This window comes from Phodopus roborovskii, unplaced genomic scaffold (assembly GCF_943737965.1).
Source record: "Phodopus roborovskii unplaced genomic scaffold, PHOROB, whole genome shotgun sequence".
Taxonomy (NCBI): domain Eukaryota; kingdom Metazoa; phylum Chordata; class Mammalia; order Rodentia; family Cricetidae; genus Phodopus; species Phodopus roborovskii.
Genome location: NW_026126514.1, coordinates 21,509,748 through 21,524,883, shown reverse-complemented (window position 1 = coordinate 21,524,883; position 15,136 = coordinate 21,509,748). Strand labels below are relative to the sequence as shown.

General features: G+C 41.7%; 1 protein-coding gene across 1 annotated transcript in view; it reads right to left on the bottom strand.

The window, feature by feature from the left end:
• The window catches only part of Prkch (protein kinase C eta), a 191,611-nt gene that overhangs the window by 175,792 nt on the left and 683 nt on the right, over nt 1-15,136 (bottom strand). The gene's annotated exons all lie outside the window — the stretch shown is intronic.

Genomic DNA, 15,136 nt, shown 5'->3' with positions numbered 1-15,136 from the left:
TCTGGAACCTCCCTGAACTGTGAGTGGCCTGGTTAAGAGAAAGGTCAAGAAATGAAGGGCCTGCCTAAGCCTGAGGAAAGCTGGCCAGTAAGCAAGGAGCTTGAGCTGAAGGGAGACAACTATGTCTTCCAGTTCTCTGGTGCAGTTTCTTCCTTTTGACCTGACCCCACACACACACACACACACACACACACACACACACACACACACACACACGTTCCCTTCGAAACTGTTAACATGAGTCAGTGGGTAGATACTTGCCACCAGGCCCAAGGACCTGAATTCAATCCCTGAGACTCACAGAATGAAAGGAGAGAATGCATTCCCACATATTTCCATCTGACATGCACATGCACCATAACACTCAGGTGACACACACAATGATACACATAAACAAAATCCTTGACACACAGGTATCCACACAAGCACACACATACGTACGAAATAAATAAATGAATGAATGTAAGTTTCACACTTGTTAAACAGTGACAATGGAAAGAATCCTGGTGAAAAGGTTCATGTGACTTCTTGACAGGAATTACTTTGCAGGATCATTATATTTTTTTTCTTTTCTATTTTAAGAAAAAATTGTGAGTCACAATGAGTGATGTACAACTGTTACCCCAGGCTGCAAATGTGAGGCCAGTCTAGAAGCCACACAGCCAGTGTTTTGACAATAAGTGCTATACAGCAAGACCCTGTCTAAAAGAACACCCTAACATTATTTAAAAATGAATAAATCAAAATTTTATATAAATAAATCCTACAGAGCCAAATTATAACAAATGGTGTCAAATGACCCTTGAAAAACTTGGTTCTGAAGGAAAAGGCAAACTGGAGTAGAGAGGCAGCAGCTTCAGAAGATCTGGGAGACAAGAATAGCTTAAGGACCACAAGTTTAGATGGAGACCACCGCTTCACAGCTGTACCTCCGTGTAGCTTATGCCTCTCACGGGTGTCCTGTTCTCATGAGGCGTGTGTGTGTGTGTGTGTGTGTGTGTATTATATGTTCTAGATATCTGATGCAATGGGCTATGTTTAACCTCTCAACTTTTCCCGGCTTGAAATCTATATCCTATTACTCAAATTGAAGTTATTAACATTTTATTGGAGGACCAGGAATTTAGCAAGTTTTTTCATGCACCATTTGTACTTATTTACACAGACATAACTCTCTATGAGCTATTCCCCAGGCTTCTTAGGACATCACACATGCCCCGCCTCCAAACAACACTAATGTCTACATCTGAAAGACGCTTAAGTCTCCATTTGGATGCAAGAATTGAGAGCAGTGAGGATTTTTTTCCTTCTGCAATTCTTTGCAGAACCTTACCACGTAAAGGCACTTTACCAGATGCTGAGAGGAGGCTGAGGGTCCCCAGTGTTCACACAGAGAGCACTGCTTGGGGTCTGAAAATAGCAGGGTCATCGACCAACATCAGGGCAAGGAGCCACAAACACATTCTCATTCACCCCAGACATCTGCCCCAGCAGCGCCACAGCAAATCAATATATCCACAATCCAGGTACAGGACACGAATGATAAGAAGCCAAGAGGCCCAGCAGGGACGGAACTCAATCCACTCACAGAGACTTCTGAACAACTCCACCAAATCTAAACCTTATTGTGTCCTACTGGGGAGCAAATGAACTTTTGTTCTGAAATGTTAAAGAAGGAAAGCTCAGAAAATGCTAATATAAAATCAACAGAAACACTGAAGACCCAAAACAAGTGTCCGGAAAACAGACAAAAGTACAGATAATCATATTCGAAATGAGGACTAAAAGTATTTCAAATTTTCTGAAACCCAATCGGCACTCTCAGTGTCCTTGAGTTCATCCATAAACCCACATTCAAATGGCCCACTTTTTAAATTCCTCCTTGAAAGCATGACTTAACAATGCAGCCGGATGAATATTAGACTTCAGACTTGAATCAAAAGAAATATCTTTTATTGCCAATTGGAAGACGTTGTTTAGAATCACTCCCCTTAATTGCAACAATAAAAATGTTTGCTTCAGCTTTTCAAAGGGCTCCTTCAGGCTTCTGCAACTAAATATTGCGACCTTTATTGCTTCCTGGCTTGTGGATTTATACTAACTCTGAGCCTTCAATATGTCCAATACTAAATAATTAAACCTAAAGACTCCATTGACAGCTTTCCATCAACTCATTTGGGCCAGCTGTGTAGATATATGCAATGGGAACTTTGTTTTCCCATAGTCCTTGCAAGAATTCTGAGTGGACTTGTACAGAATTTACCCCACATCCCTAGGAAGCCATCTTTCCTTCTAGAGATAGCTAGGGGTTCCTATTGATTTCTATTACTCAACCTCAAATAGAAAGCACTCAAAACTCCCTTGTAACACTAAAATTTTGTGTAAATACGTAAACTGTTTTCAACAGAACTAACAGTGGAACCTGCATCTGGATGAAACCCAAGCATCACACTTGGATGATGCACTGCTACAGGCGGCAGCTGTCTGATAAGAGTCCTCAAAGCCTGCATCTCTGTGTTAATTACTCCACAAAGATGCTGCATCCCAACTTATGTGACTCAGGCAAATGTTCATGTGTCTTTTTATACTCAACACAAACAAACTGGTTGTTTCAGGGGGAGGTCAGAAATTGTTAAGGGAACTATTATAGAAAAATTGACCTTACCCAAAACCATTCAAGATTACCCAGAGATGAATCATAAAGTTATAACCAACCAAGTAAGCAAACTTTCAAATGTAAGCAAGAATAAACTATATGTAGCTATTCTTAATAAGAATCTTATTTATGTTAATTAATTCTCATCTATAAATTTAGTTTTATTAAAAAAAAAAAACAACCACCTTAGGGCCCTATCAATTGTACCACTGTAATACAAGTATCTTATCCCTTTACATTATGAAAGCCTTCCATTAATATCTATGAGTTCACAGAAGAAAAACAAATCAATGAGAAAATTTAAAATGTAGAACAAAGTTCAACTCTCGCTTCTTTCTCCACCACATCTCTTGGCCCTCAGTGATCATGGTACTGTGAAGCAGGTACACGGAGGGAGCAGATCCTTGGGCTTGATAAACAGAGGCTTTTGTGATGTCCTCTGAGAAACAACCACAAGGCTGCACCCCACCCCCAACCCCAGGCCTGGGAAACTTTCTCATGGCCGCCTTGAGAAAGTCCTAAAAGCAACCCTCTGAGCAACTTTGGTTGGCCAGTGTGATTTCTTTTCTTAGATTAAAAGCTAGTGAAGCGATTGTTCCCTGGGGTCCTTCTTTGTGCTGGGCATGTTTGAGGTATGATGTGACATCTCACCCTGACACCAAACCTACAGGATGCCAGCATTAGTTAGCATCCCTCTCCTGAGAAGAAAGTTCACAGCCAGAGAGGGAAGGGTCTTGTCCCTTATCACCTAAAGCGGCAGTGTTAGACAGTGGCTCTGAGCTGCCTGGCTGTATCTCCACCATCCTGAACTGGGTCTCATACACCAGGCTGCTCTGTCTCTGCCTGGGACCCTTCCTCTAACCTTCACACGGCTGCTTGTTTTTGTCATTGGTCATGACTGAGTTGTCCCCTTGTGCAGTGTGCTCTCCTCTGACTACTCTGGGCCAAGCAGCCCTGACTCTCTCATTTAATACCACCCTGTTTTAACTTCCCCACTTAAAGCCTCTGTACAATTTGTTATCTCTTAGCCATTTGCTCCCTTGCGTTTTCTTGTTTGTGTGTGTGTGTGTGTGTGTGTTTGTTTGTTTTTTGACACTGAGACTCCTATAACCCAGACTGGACTCAAACTCACTATAAAGCTGAAGATGACCTTGAATTTCTGATCCCTCTGGCTCTACCTCCCAAGGATTGGGATACAGGCATATACCACCATACCTAGCTTCTGCTGTGTTTGGGATCCAATCTGGGGCTACCTGCCTGCTAGGCAACTTCTACCAACTGAGCTCCTTTCCTACTATTGACCTCTCTCTGTCCAGGCAGCAGCCTCATGAGCTAACAGTTCTGGGTCATGTATACACTGCCATATGGCCTCCCTGGAACACACGTGGGCACATAGTAGTGCCTGGCAAACACCTGTGAGTGACTGAGCATTCATGCTGCCTCTTCCCACACTAGGTGCAGCAAAGAAAGAATGTTAGCCTAAAGTGCAGAAGGCCAGATTCTTGTGGCCTCCCACTAGCTAGGGGAGGGCTTCCCAGATGATGTCCAGTCAGTTCAATTCCCAACCTCATCTTGCTGGGTTTAAGGGACCAAGGCTATAGAAGACCCCCAACTCCAAAGGTAAGAGAAATGCAAACTTGCCACCCACGCCACTGATTGCACTGACATCCATACACCACAATGCTGTTACAGCTCCCAAAGAATGCAAATGGTTTAAGCAAAGCTACAGAACAGACAAACCCTATTTCATCTCACAGGGGAAAGTTTAGATTTTTCAGAAGATACCAAACCAAGGTCACTCAACATGTCCTAGTTTTACTTTTTTTATATATACTTTTTATCTGTTGCAAACCTCAAAGCTCCCCTTCAAATACGGGGGCTTTTGAAAATACTTAAATAACATGACCAAATAGGTCCTAAAGCTGGCTATTATCTACTATAGTCCACCAGGAGCCAGAACTAAGGGAAAACAGCTTTTAAAGCACAGCCTTCCCTCTTTTTTTTAAAGTGCCCAACCGTCTCCTAAAGTTAATAGGAGTGGAGGTGTCTTCCAACACAAGGGAAAAGAACACTAGAGCCACACCCTGGGAGTCAGGATTAACAAAAGCCTGAGTTGTGATGATACATTTCAATTGGGTGTTTTTACCTGGCATTGTCTATCCAAAGTTAGGAATCATGGGGCCACTAATCAGGTGACATTATTCCCAGAATGTGCTCAGAAAAAAAGCACACCATATTTTTCTAGAAACAGAGTACATGGTTTTACCAACCATGGCACTGAAATGATTTCTGAGCTAAATCTAAACCCTGCCTTCAACTCTTCCAGCCACCATGGCACACAGACAAACGTGTTGACCTGTCTGAGAGCCTGGTGAATAAATGAACTTTTCATTTAGAAACCATGCTAACACATACATGACTATTTAGGTGCTCTTCCGAGAAGAACTTCAAAGCCCGAATCAAGCCCGAATCCAGCCCGAGCATTGACTGGTAGATGGGTCTCCAGGGGGCACAGTAGAGCATAGTGTTCATCGCTCAATGGAACTGCAAAAGTCAGAGGCTAGACAAGAGACAGCACTCAATCCATCCGTGCGCCTCTGACGTCACAGGCAACAAAGGCAAAGTCCAGCAAGGAATCCGAGGTAAGTGCTACAGGCATGCAGGGACAGCACTGTGCCTGACCATGGGACAAACACGACTTAAAAATGAAAACACAGCCTGTGTTTTTAGTTTATGCAGAGAATGAAGCCTGGGTCTGAAATTAAGTTCACAGGGCTGGATACAGAACATGCTCACACTGGCCCCCAAATGACTCGCGACTTATTAATGCAATTATGAGGGGCTCGTGTTAACCATGGTTCTATCCTCTGGCAAATTTCTTCCATTTTAACCACAAGCACAAACCAAACACTGCTGGTAACCCATTAAGCATTCCGCTGCTTGTGAGGTCAAATGTGCACAAGGGCGAAACACAAAACCAAAGGAACTTACAAGAAGGCAGCAAATAGTAAAAGCACTTCTGGTGAGTCGTCTATGAAGGGTCTTTCTACCACACAAGTTCCTGCGCTCTGACAGCCAGGGCTCTGGTTCGTGAGGTCCTACAGAAGCAGACCTGGCACCCTAACTGTGATGGAACCTTTTGGGTGGTACTCAACAAACACTTCCTGCCTTACAAAATTCTTCAACGCAGCACTGCAGTGCTGTGACAGCCAATACCCTTGGGCTCCTTCCTTCATCTAATTAAAGCATTTGTCCTGCAAGTGATTTATCATATTTGTCATCACCTAGGGAGGATATACAGACTGGTGGCTACAGACACTTTGAGGCTACAAAGCTTTAATTACCCTGCTAATGAGAGTGACTTCTATCAAAATCTGTCTTCCCTCCCTCCCTCTCTTGCTCCCTCCATCCCTCTGTTTCTCTTTGTCTTTGTGGTCAGTGTGTCTCTGTCTCTGTCTCTCTCTCTCTCACACACACACAATAACAGGGACATAATTACAATGGCCCCATAGAGCAAGAAGAGCATTAGTGTAAATTAAGAAATACAACCACATGACCTGAAAGAAGGCCTTACCATAATTACTCCAGTCTGATTTTAAGCCAAGGAAATAACACCAACATCATCCACACACAAGCTAAATCCTCTCCAAACTTGAGCAACTTAGATTTGGGGCCAATTTAATTCTTAGGAATCACTAACTTTGATGAGACATAATTCATATCGACTGCTTAAAACCAACCCAGCTACCTCTAAAGGGAGTAAATGACATAATTGCCTAAAGCATGAAGGCAGAGGCTATACAGATGGAAGGGTCCTCAGGGATAGCCTGGTGCAATCCTCTGGTGATAGGAGCCAGAAAGCTGACACTCTGATAAGCAGAGACATGCCTGAGATCCCAGCTGACAAGGGACAAAGTCACACGCTGAGCCCAGTTCTCCTGACTCCTGTTACAGCACAGTCCTCATTTATGCCATAAGCTGTGGACTAAAATACAAAGTGGTGCTTGCCTAGTAAGTGCAAACACTGGGTTCATTCCTGCACACTATAACATAATAAAATGAAGAGTCTTCTAATGGGGTAGTTCATACAATACTAATTTCCCAACATAATTACTAGGTAGCCAGCTTCCTTGAACAGGACACAACTCTTCAGATCTAAAGAGGTCTCTAGATAAATACAGATGTAGCATATTTATAAATTAATAAATATCTTAATAAATCTAAGTAAGTACATCTCTGTACGCATGCAGAGCATACAGATATTGACTCGTGCAAGTCTGTGTGACACACTTCCTGTGGGCCACAGCAACAGTAATGCTTGGACTGGAATTTTGGCCCCCACATCCTGAAAATAAAGATATAGGCTACAGTGTCTCAAACTCAAACCCTCCCAGCACTGAGAAGGCACCAAGTCAAAGGGCTGCTTTCGTAACAGGGAGTGGCGGAGTCCATGGCAAACTGGAGTGTCACAGAGCTAAATGGCTTCCGTTTCTGTGTAAAAACATTTGTGAGTACATCTGCAGGCCCGGCAGCTGCCAGGCTCCCTGTGGTAGTCCTGAGCCAGGTGATTTTTCAGCTCAACCGCTAGAACTCTCTAAAGATGCACACAGAACATGGGGTCCTTTAGGATTCAGATACAGCACTGACTGCTTTTCTGTCTGTGGGAGTCAGAAGTACTGGGTTATCTACAGATAACAGAACTGAATTCCTTCCCACAGTTTCCAAAGATGGAAACACCTCTGAGGGGTCAGAGGTACTGAAGGCCTTTCACCTGTGATGTCACCTGGAGAGCATCATCGGGTCAAGCATTCTTGTTCCTTTTGAGGGAAGATTTTTCTGTCATGCAAGCAAAGCAGGAATGGGCCTTGTCTGTTTCACCCTCTGACTCTTAAGCAGAGCTCAGAGCTCTCCCTCCGTGGTGGGTATGCCCAGCTGGGCCTTGACATTTCAGATAGAAATGTGTCCACCAGCTACCTCAAGATCAAAGAAGATGCTTAGTCCCTTGCCCACTATGACCTTGAAGCCAAGGGGGTATTGAAGGAGCAATGAACCAGAACTGGGCAGGTTGGAGAAGGTTCTCTAAGACAGTAGTGTCTGCGATGAGACCTGAAGCATGGTTAGGAATTAGCACACTGAATGATCTATGCAGAGCTGAAGGGGTCACACTCTCTAGAGTGTGGGCCGGAGCGGGGAGACTCCTGGCTCAAGGGGGAAACAGCCACAAAACGAAGGGGCACAGCCCAAACCAACTTACATACTTTAGGCTTCTTCAATCTGGCTTGAGAAACCAAGGAAGAGTTTTAAGTTTCTAGGTGGCAACTGAGAAAGGCCACTCTGGATATTATGACAGTAAGAATGGAAAGCAGTGGTCAAGAGACTGTTACTACTTGGGCTCCATTTTCTCTTTTGTTCTAATACACGAGGGAACTTAACCACAAGGGGGACATGATAGCCAACTACCATGTTGCATAAAAAAGAAAACAAAATTACAGAAGACACCAGGTACTTCCCTTACTCTAACTGCTGCCCACCTCATAAAAAAATGTGCCCACTTCTGCCACCGCTAGTCTTTTTTCCAGATGCTCTCTAGATACCACACTACACAAGGCAACGGTTCGGGCTCCACCCACCAACCTCAGGAGCTCTCCCACCAATCTTCAGAGCTCTATATCTGCAGATATGCACTTCTTATGTATGCCTCCAGATTTAACACTGGGCTCAAAAACTACGAGGCATTACCAATGCAAAATCCACACTCTTAAGAATGAATGAAGCAAGGCATTTTCCATCTGTGTTTGTTTGCTTTCTGTTGCTGTAATAAAGACCATGACTAAAAGCAACCCGGGGAGGAAAGGTTTTGTTTCATATTGCAGGCAACAGTCCATCACTGAGGGAAGTCAAAGCAGAAAGATGGAGGCAGGACCTGATGCACAGGCCATGGGGGCACTCTTCCTGCTGGCTCATTTTCTTATAAAACTAGGGCCCTCCTATACCAGAAAACTAGGCAGCCCACCATGCATAGCATTTCCCATTCTACAAACATATTCCATGGGCATGAACATCCAACCCAATCTTTCAAGCTCACGTGGGTATGCCATTCATAAACAGGTACAGCACCAATTGGCTTAAAAGATGGATGACATGTTTAAAGAAAAAGAAATAATCAAAATACATACATGAAATTTCCTTTTTTATATATTTGGGTTTTTTGGGCTTTTGGGGGGGGGTAAATACCCAGTGTCACATACCACAAACTATTCACAGCACTGGGGTTAGAATAGTACCCTGCTTCCCAAGAGTTTATGCTCTATAGACAGACAGGGGGGACGGGGACTAGCGGTGTAGCTCAGTGACTGATAATTTGGCTAGTCTGGGTGAAACCCTGGGTTCAATTCCCAATACTGAAAAGGAGGGGGTATAATGAATTGATTGACAAGATGTTCTTAGAGAGTGATAAGAGTAGTACAATTAAGGGTGACAAAACAACCCGACAGGGAATATGTTCCTCAGAAGGGTAGATATCCATCCATCTGAGCCATAACCGGCATGACAAAGCAGCCAGCCCTCCCAGAGCAAATTCATCTTCCAACGGAATGGAAGGACTAGACAGCTAATGCAGACACTGGAACAGACCTCCCTAGAGATTTGAAAACACATTCCCCTAAAACACTGCACGTAATCAGTGTTAGACACTCCTTAGAGCTGGCTAGAAGGGAGAAAAAAAAATCAATCATGAGAATGAATAACTGCACTACAAAGTACAAAAGAGAATAAACCCAGTGGCAGAAAAATATAGAAAAATTGGGGTGTAAAAAATTCATGCCGCTGGATCCAGCAATCAAGTGAAAAGACGATCAATGATTGCTCACAGGTAACCAGGCGGCTTCACCGGAGAAGACTATCAAACGGGTATCTCGGAGAGAAACTGGGAAAGCCACCCTTCATGGCCACACAGAACAGAATGTCTTCAGGAGGTTGAACAGGAAAACAGCCTGGGATCCCGCCAAGCAGGTCCTTCCTTCCTGAGGGGGTGCCAAGGTCTTTCCATGACGCAGCCTCCAGCCCCTCCTGCCTCCTTCGAGTTCTCTACACCCAGCATCAAGTCTTAGATATCAGAAAACAAAAGCAAATACATGGGGGGGGCGGGGCAGTGGACAGTGCCCGGAAGCAAACTTTGTATATTTTGAAGTCCAAGAAATTATACAAAACAAACAAGTTCTAGAAGAAGCAGAAAAAAAAAAAAAAAAAAAGTACTGGAGTGACAATTTATAAAATGAAACTGTCTAAAAACTCAGAAATTAATTAAATAAATTTGTCTTATTAAGCTTTGGTTTTCTAGGCTCCTGCTCCGAGGAAGCAATGCTGTTTCCCAGAGTCAGAACTGGCTCAATTCCATCATCATTAGCACCCTTCTTACGCTTTCAGCAAAATATAAAAACGATAAATCTTGGGTGTTTTTCTGCGGTCTTCCAGAAGGATGACTGAAATATAATATGGGGCACATCTGTCGAGTGAAGTACTTGATAAGCTTTGGCGTATTTAGGTTAAGTGTGAACTCACCATCGCTGTCCATATAATAAATAATTAATTCACCTGTGCCTCCATTATAGTCTATCTTGCCCAGATACCCAGGGATGTACTTCCTGCCACCATGGACTTAATTTCACTTTCCAGAACTTTGCATAAATGGAATCGTTGACTGTGTGTTCTTTTGGGGGAGGGTGGGTGTGAGAGAAGTTAGTCTAGCCGACCCACAGAGCAGCATTCCCTGGAGATTCAGCCATGTTGCTGCCTAGTTCACTGATTTGTCAGTCTTCATTGGTTTGGATACACTACAATTTACTTCAGTGTTCCTGTTTGCTGCCTACGAGTTTCCAGTTTGGGGGCCATCGCAGACGAAACTACTGTGAATGACCACGTACAAGTCTTATTATGAATGGTTTTATCTCTCTTGCTAAACATCTAAGGGTAGATAAAGCATACAATAAGTACATGTTGCCTGTTTTAAAAGACAGCCATACTGTTTTCCAAGCTTCGGTATTTGACATTGGTAACAGCTGCCCCTTCCTAACCTACACTTGCTATGGGCATGGCCTTTCCAGTGGGAACATACTCATGTTTTGTTGTGTTTTGTTTTCATTTGCATTTCCTTAGTGATTCAGATGATGGAGTATATTACGATATGCTATTTCCTACAGAGGTACTTATTCAAATACTATGTATGACCCACTTTTTAATTGCACAAATTGGGATTTTCTGATTGCTGTCAATATTTTACAGTTATTGTTGCAAGTGCTTTGCCTAATTCATGTTATGTAATTATTTACTCCCAGGCACTGGCTCATGTTTTCATAGTCTTGGACATCTTTTAAGAAGTAATTTTTCTTTAGTTTTATACAGCTTTATCTTTTCAATAATTGGGGCTTTAGGATTGATATCTTCCCTTCGTCTTTTTTGTGATGAACTTGAAATTATTAAGGCTTTTCTGCTATAATTTTTTTTACGGAAATCTGACAGGCTCTTACATTAGGTCTATATACTACAATAAACTCTAAAATCAGATAGTGCAAATCCTTTAATGTGTTCTTTTTAAAAATAATTCTTAGACCAATATAAGTCCTTTATATCCCTATATAAATTAGTATCAGTCTATCAATTTCTACGACAAGCCTTCCTGAGATCATGAGACTGCTTTAAATCTACTGGATATTTTGGAAGAAGAGAATTCTTAATAATTCAGAACCCTTCCAGTCATGAATACATCATACTCTCCATTTACTTAGATCTTTATTTCAGCAATGTTTTATCATTTTCACTGAAAAAGTCTCGCATCTATTCTAATTCATCCAATTTCATCTTCAATTTTCTTACATGTGGTATTTTTAATTTCAGTTTCCAGTTGTTCACTACTAATAATATAGAAATACAATTGGTTTTTGTACATTAGTTTGGATCATACAAACTTGCTAAACTTTTTTTTTCTTTTTTTGTCTGCAAATAAAGATTGTTTTACTTCTTCCTCTGTGATCCGTACACTTTTTTTGGTTTTTTTTTTTTTTTTAAACTTCCTTGTTGTACTCTTGGACAGTGTGGAAAAAGCAGATCAAGCAATGCCCTTGTCTTATTCCTGATCATAGGGGAATATTATTCACTCTTATCACCACTAAGACTGTTTGCATAGATGGCCTTTATAGGGGTGAAGATGTTTCTTCCTGTTTCTAACTTGCTGAGAAACTTTATCCTGAATGGATGGTTCTTTTTCTCTATCTATTGAGGTGATCATACAAGCCTTCACTTTGACACTGTCCACACAAGGAATGCACGGGTAGTTCTACAAACACTTAATCAGCCTTATAGTCCTGTATATAACCTTCACTTGGTTACAGTGTACTATCTGCTTGCTATGCTGTTTGATTTAACTGACTACAATTGAAAGCTTTTGCATCTAAGGTCATGAAGGATGATACCTGCCTGCAGCTGTCTTGGTTTGGAATGCTTTCATTGTGCTTTGGAGTTGTTTCAAATAATGAATTAAGACATTTCAGTCTCTTCTATTTTCTGAAAGGACCTGTATAAAACAGATAATAATGCATCCTTAAGTACATAATATAAGTTATTATTAAAGCCATCTGGGACACTGAATTGTATTGTTGAAGACTTCTAACTATAAACACAATTAGTTTAATGGTTATAAAACCACTTAAGTTATTCGAAAAGAATTGGGCAGTTTATGTATTTTAAAGCAACCTATGAATTTCATCTGAACTGCAGTGCTCGCTGACATAACCCTGTGTATAACACACGTGTATCTGCCTTTATAATGTTGGCAGGCTCTGTAGTGATGTTCTCATTCCATTCCGATCGGTGGTAACTTATGTCCTGCATGCTCTCATCTTCACCATTATAGCTTGAGGCTTATCAACTGAAAAAGAGAAAAACTCTGCTTTTTCTCTATTGAGTTCCTGTTTTCTACTTGGCCAATTTCGGTTATCTTTACCAACTTCCTTACTCTTAGCTCAATTTGCTCTTTGGGTTCAAGGTGAAAACACAGATCTGAGATTTGAGGTCTTACTAATCTCAGTGCCTGGTATGATTGATCTCCATTTAATTTACCTGTATCTTACCACTTTCATTTATCTTATATATACTGAGTGAAATGACCATACAGTTAATAAAAATCCCTCGTCAGACACCGGGATAGGCACCAGGTGTACAACACCAATAAGGCCATAATAAAGTCAGTATTACTGGTTACCTTCTTGGTACTTGGAAAGTATCTAGGGCAGTGAAGCATAGGTTTCTTGGGTGATTCTAATGGGAAAAACTGTTTTATAGTAAACGTTCTTATGATCCAACAGTTGCTAGATTTTTTTTTTTTAGGTCAGAAATTTGTAGTTCTACTTGCAACCAGAATAATTTTTATTCTTTCACTTGAATGGTGAACAAATTACACATTTGAATTTGATGGGCAAACGTAGATATTTCTACTGTCCATAAAAGATAATTTTGAAGAATACATTCCACATAGTTCCATGTATTTTTTCCTTTAAAGATGTTTTATTTTATTTTTATGCACATTGGTGTTTTGCCATGGGTGTTAGCTCCCCTGAAACTGGAGTTAGAGACAAGTGTTCCAAGTGGGTGCTGGAAATTGAACCCAGGCCCTCTGGAAGAACAGATCTTAACCATCCCTCCAGCTCCCTCATCTATTTTTTTGACAAGAAAAGAAACATTCTAGTCAGTCTATCCTAAGTTTCAAAACTCTTAGAACATACATACATATCGCCATCTAAGTGAATATAAGATATTCATGGCAAACCACTGGTCTTTTAAATGCTGGCCCTATCTTATCATTGACGTTTTCCATGAATGCTATCAGTGGGTCCCGTTAAACGTCTAGGCATAGTTTTAAGCAAATATAGGTGTTGAACTTTAATTCACATTTAAATCTTCATTCATCCCCTGCAACAATAAACAGCTCTATGCTCCTCCTCGTTCGCTAACCCTACACTGAGGGTTTATCACAGCCTCATGCCTAAGTCTTCATTTCTGCTCTATGTTCTCGAACTTAACTACTTTTCCTGTCACCTAGGAAGTCTGTAACCAGAGGTCCCTATCTAGCATATTTAAAAGCAGAGGTGTTTAAAAGCTCCCACGGGACTCAAACCTGCAGGCTAATCTGGGCTGTCTCCATTAAGCCATGCTTATCATGGCTGATGGCCAGCCTGTACCACCAAACTCCAGCACCTAATTCCTCTAGAGATTTGCCCAGCCTAACTCTTAACCAAACACTAGTTCAAAATTCCCATGCTCAATTCGATTCCATATCCAGAAACTTACAGACAACATATAAACTTATTTGGGAAGCAGAGGCAAATGTATTGTCCCAAATTCAAGCCAGCCTGAGCTACTGTGGAAGACCCTGCCTTAAACCAACAACCAAGTTACTTTTTAACTGTATTTTATCGGGTCCTGTCTAGCCCAGGACTAAATTCCAAAAAGAAAGTTAGGCTGAGGTGAAATTAACCCCATAATTTGAAAACTGAGGTTAAAAAAAAAAAAAACATGGATTTTTTTTTTTCCCCTTAACTTCCATTTAAAGGACAAAGCCTTTCAGGCCTTTGGTGCTATTACAGAACATATGGTAAAAATTAACAACACCCCAAAGCATAAAATACATATCTCAATGAATCTCTGTCACTATCCATCTTGTTCCACCACTAGAGAATTTCAAGCAGATTTTGAATACCGATTCACCTCGGCTTCCAAAACCACTCCTGTCAGAACTGAGACCATCATTAAACTTAAGAGTCTTTAGGGCATACTACACTTTGCCAGACCACCTCATTGTAATTATCTCAGCACCTCAGAGTGAGTACAATAACCAGCATCACATCACAAAGGCAGAGTGAGGAGGATTAAGAAATAAGGGTGTTTGGCACTGTGTGAGGTACTCTAGAAATTTACAGTAGAAATTCTGTCTCCAGGGACCTATGGGAACAGCCAGGGCCTGTAAGAAGTTGCGAGCAGCTACATGTTATCGCTGAAGGAGGACAACCGAACCTAAGGTGCTCTGGCCACCTCTTCTCAGAGGCACAGTTTGGAAACACTATTGCAGCCCTCGTGCACCCCAGGCTGACTAAACTTCATAGCAAACACTGCGAAATTTCACCCCACCCCCGGAAAAAAAAGCTAAACAAAAGTCTGCCAGGGTGCAAAGCCATGCACTCATTCTGATCACTGCCAGTGTAGCTTTTGTACCTCTGGGATGTAATGGATGTGCATGCTGAAACACGTGTGCACGTCTGTGTGGCTGAACCAACATGCATCCATAAACACTATGAATAATGCTCGCGAGAATGTATGGCGTTCTCCTAAGAAGTGCTTGAAGCACTTTACTCAAACCATTTCACTTTCTTATCACCCCTGTCTTTAATGTCTACCCCTGAGCTGAGAGTTCAGATTCCTAAGCCCCCTACT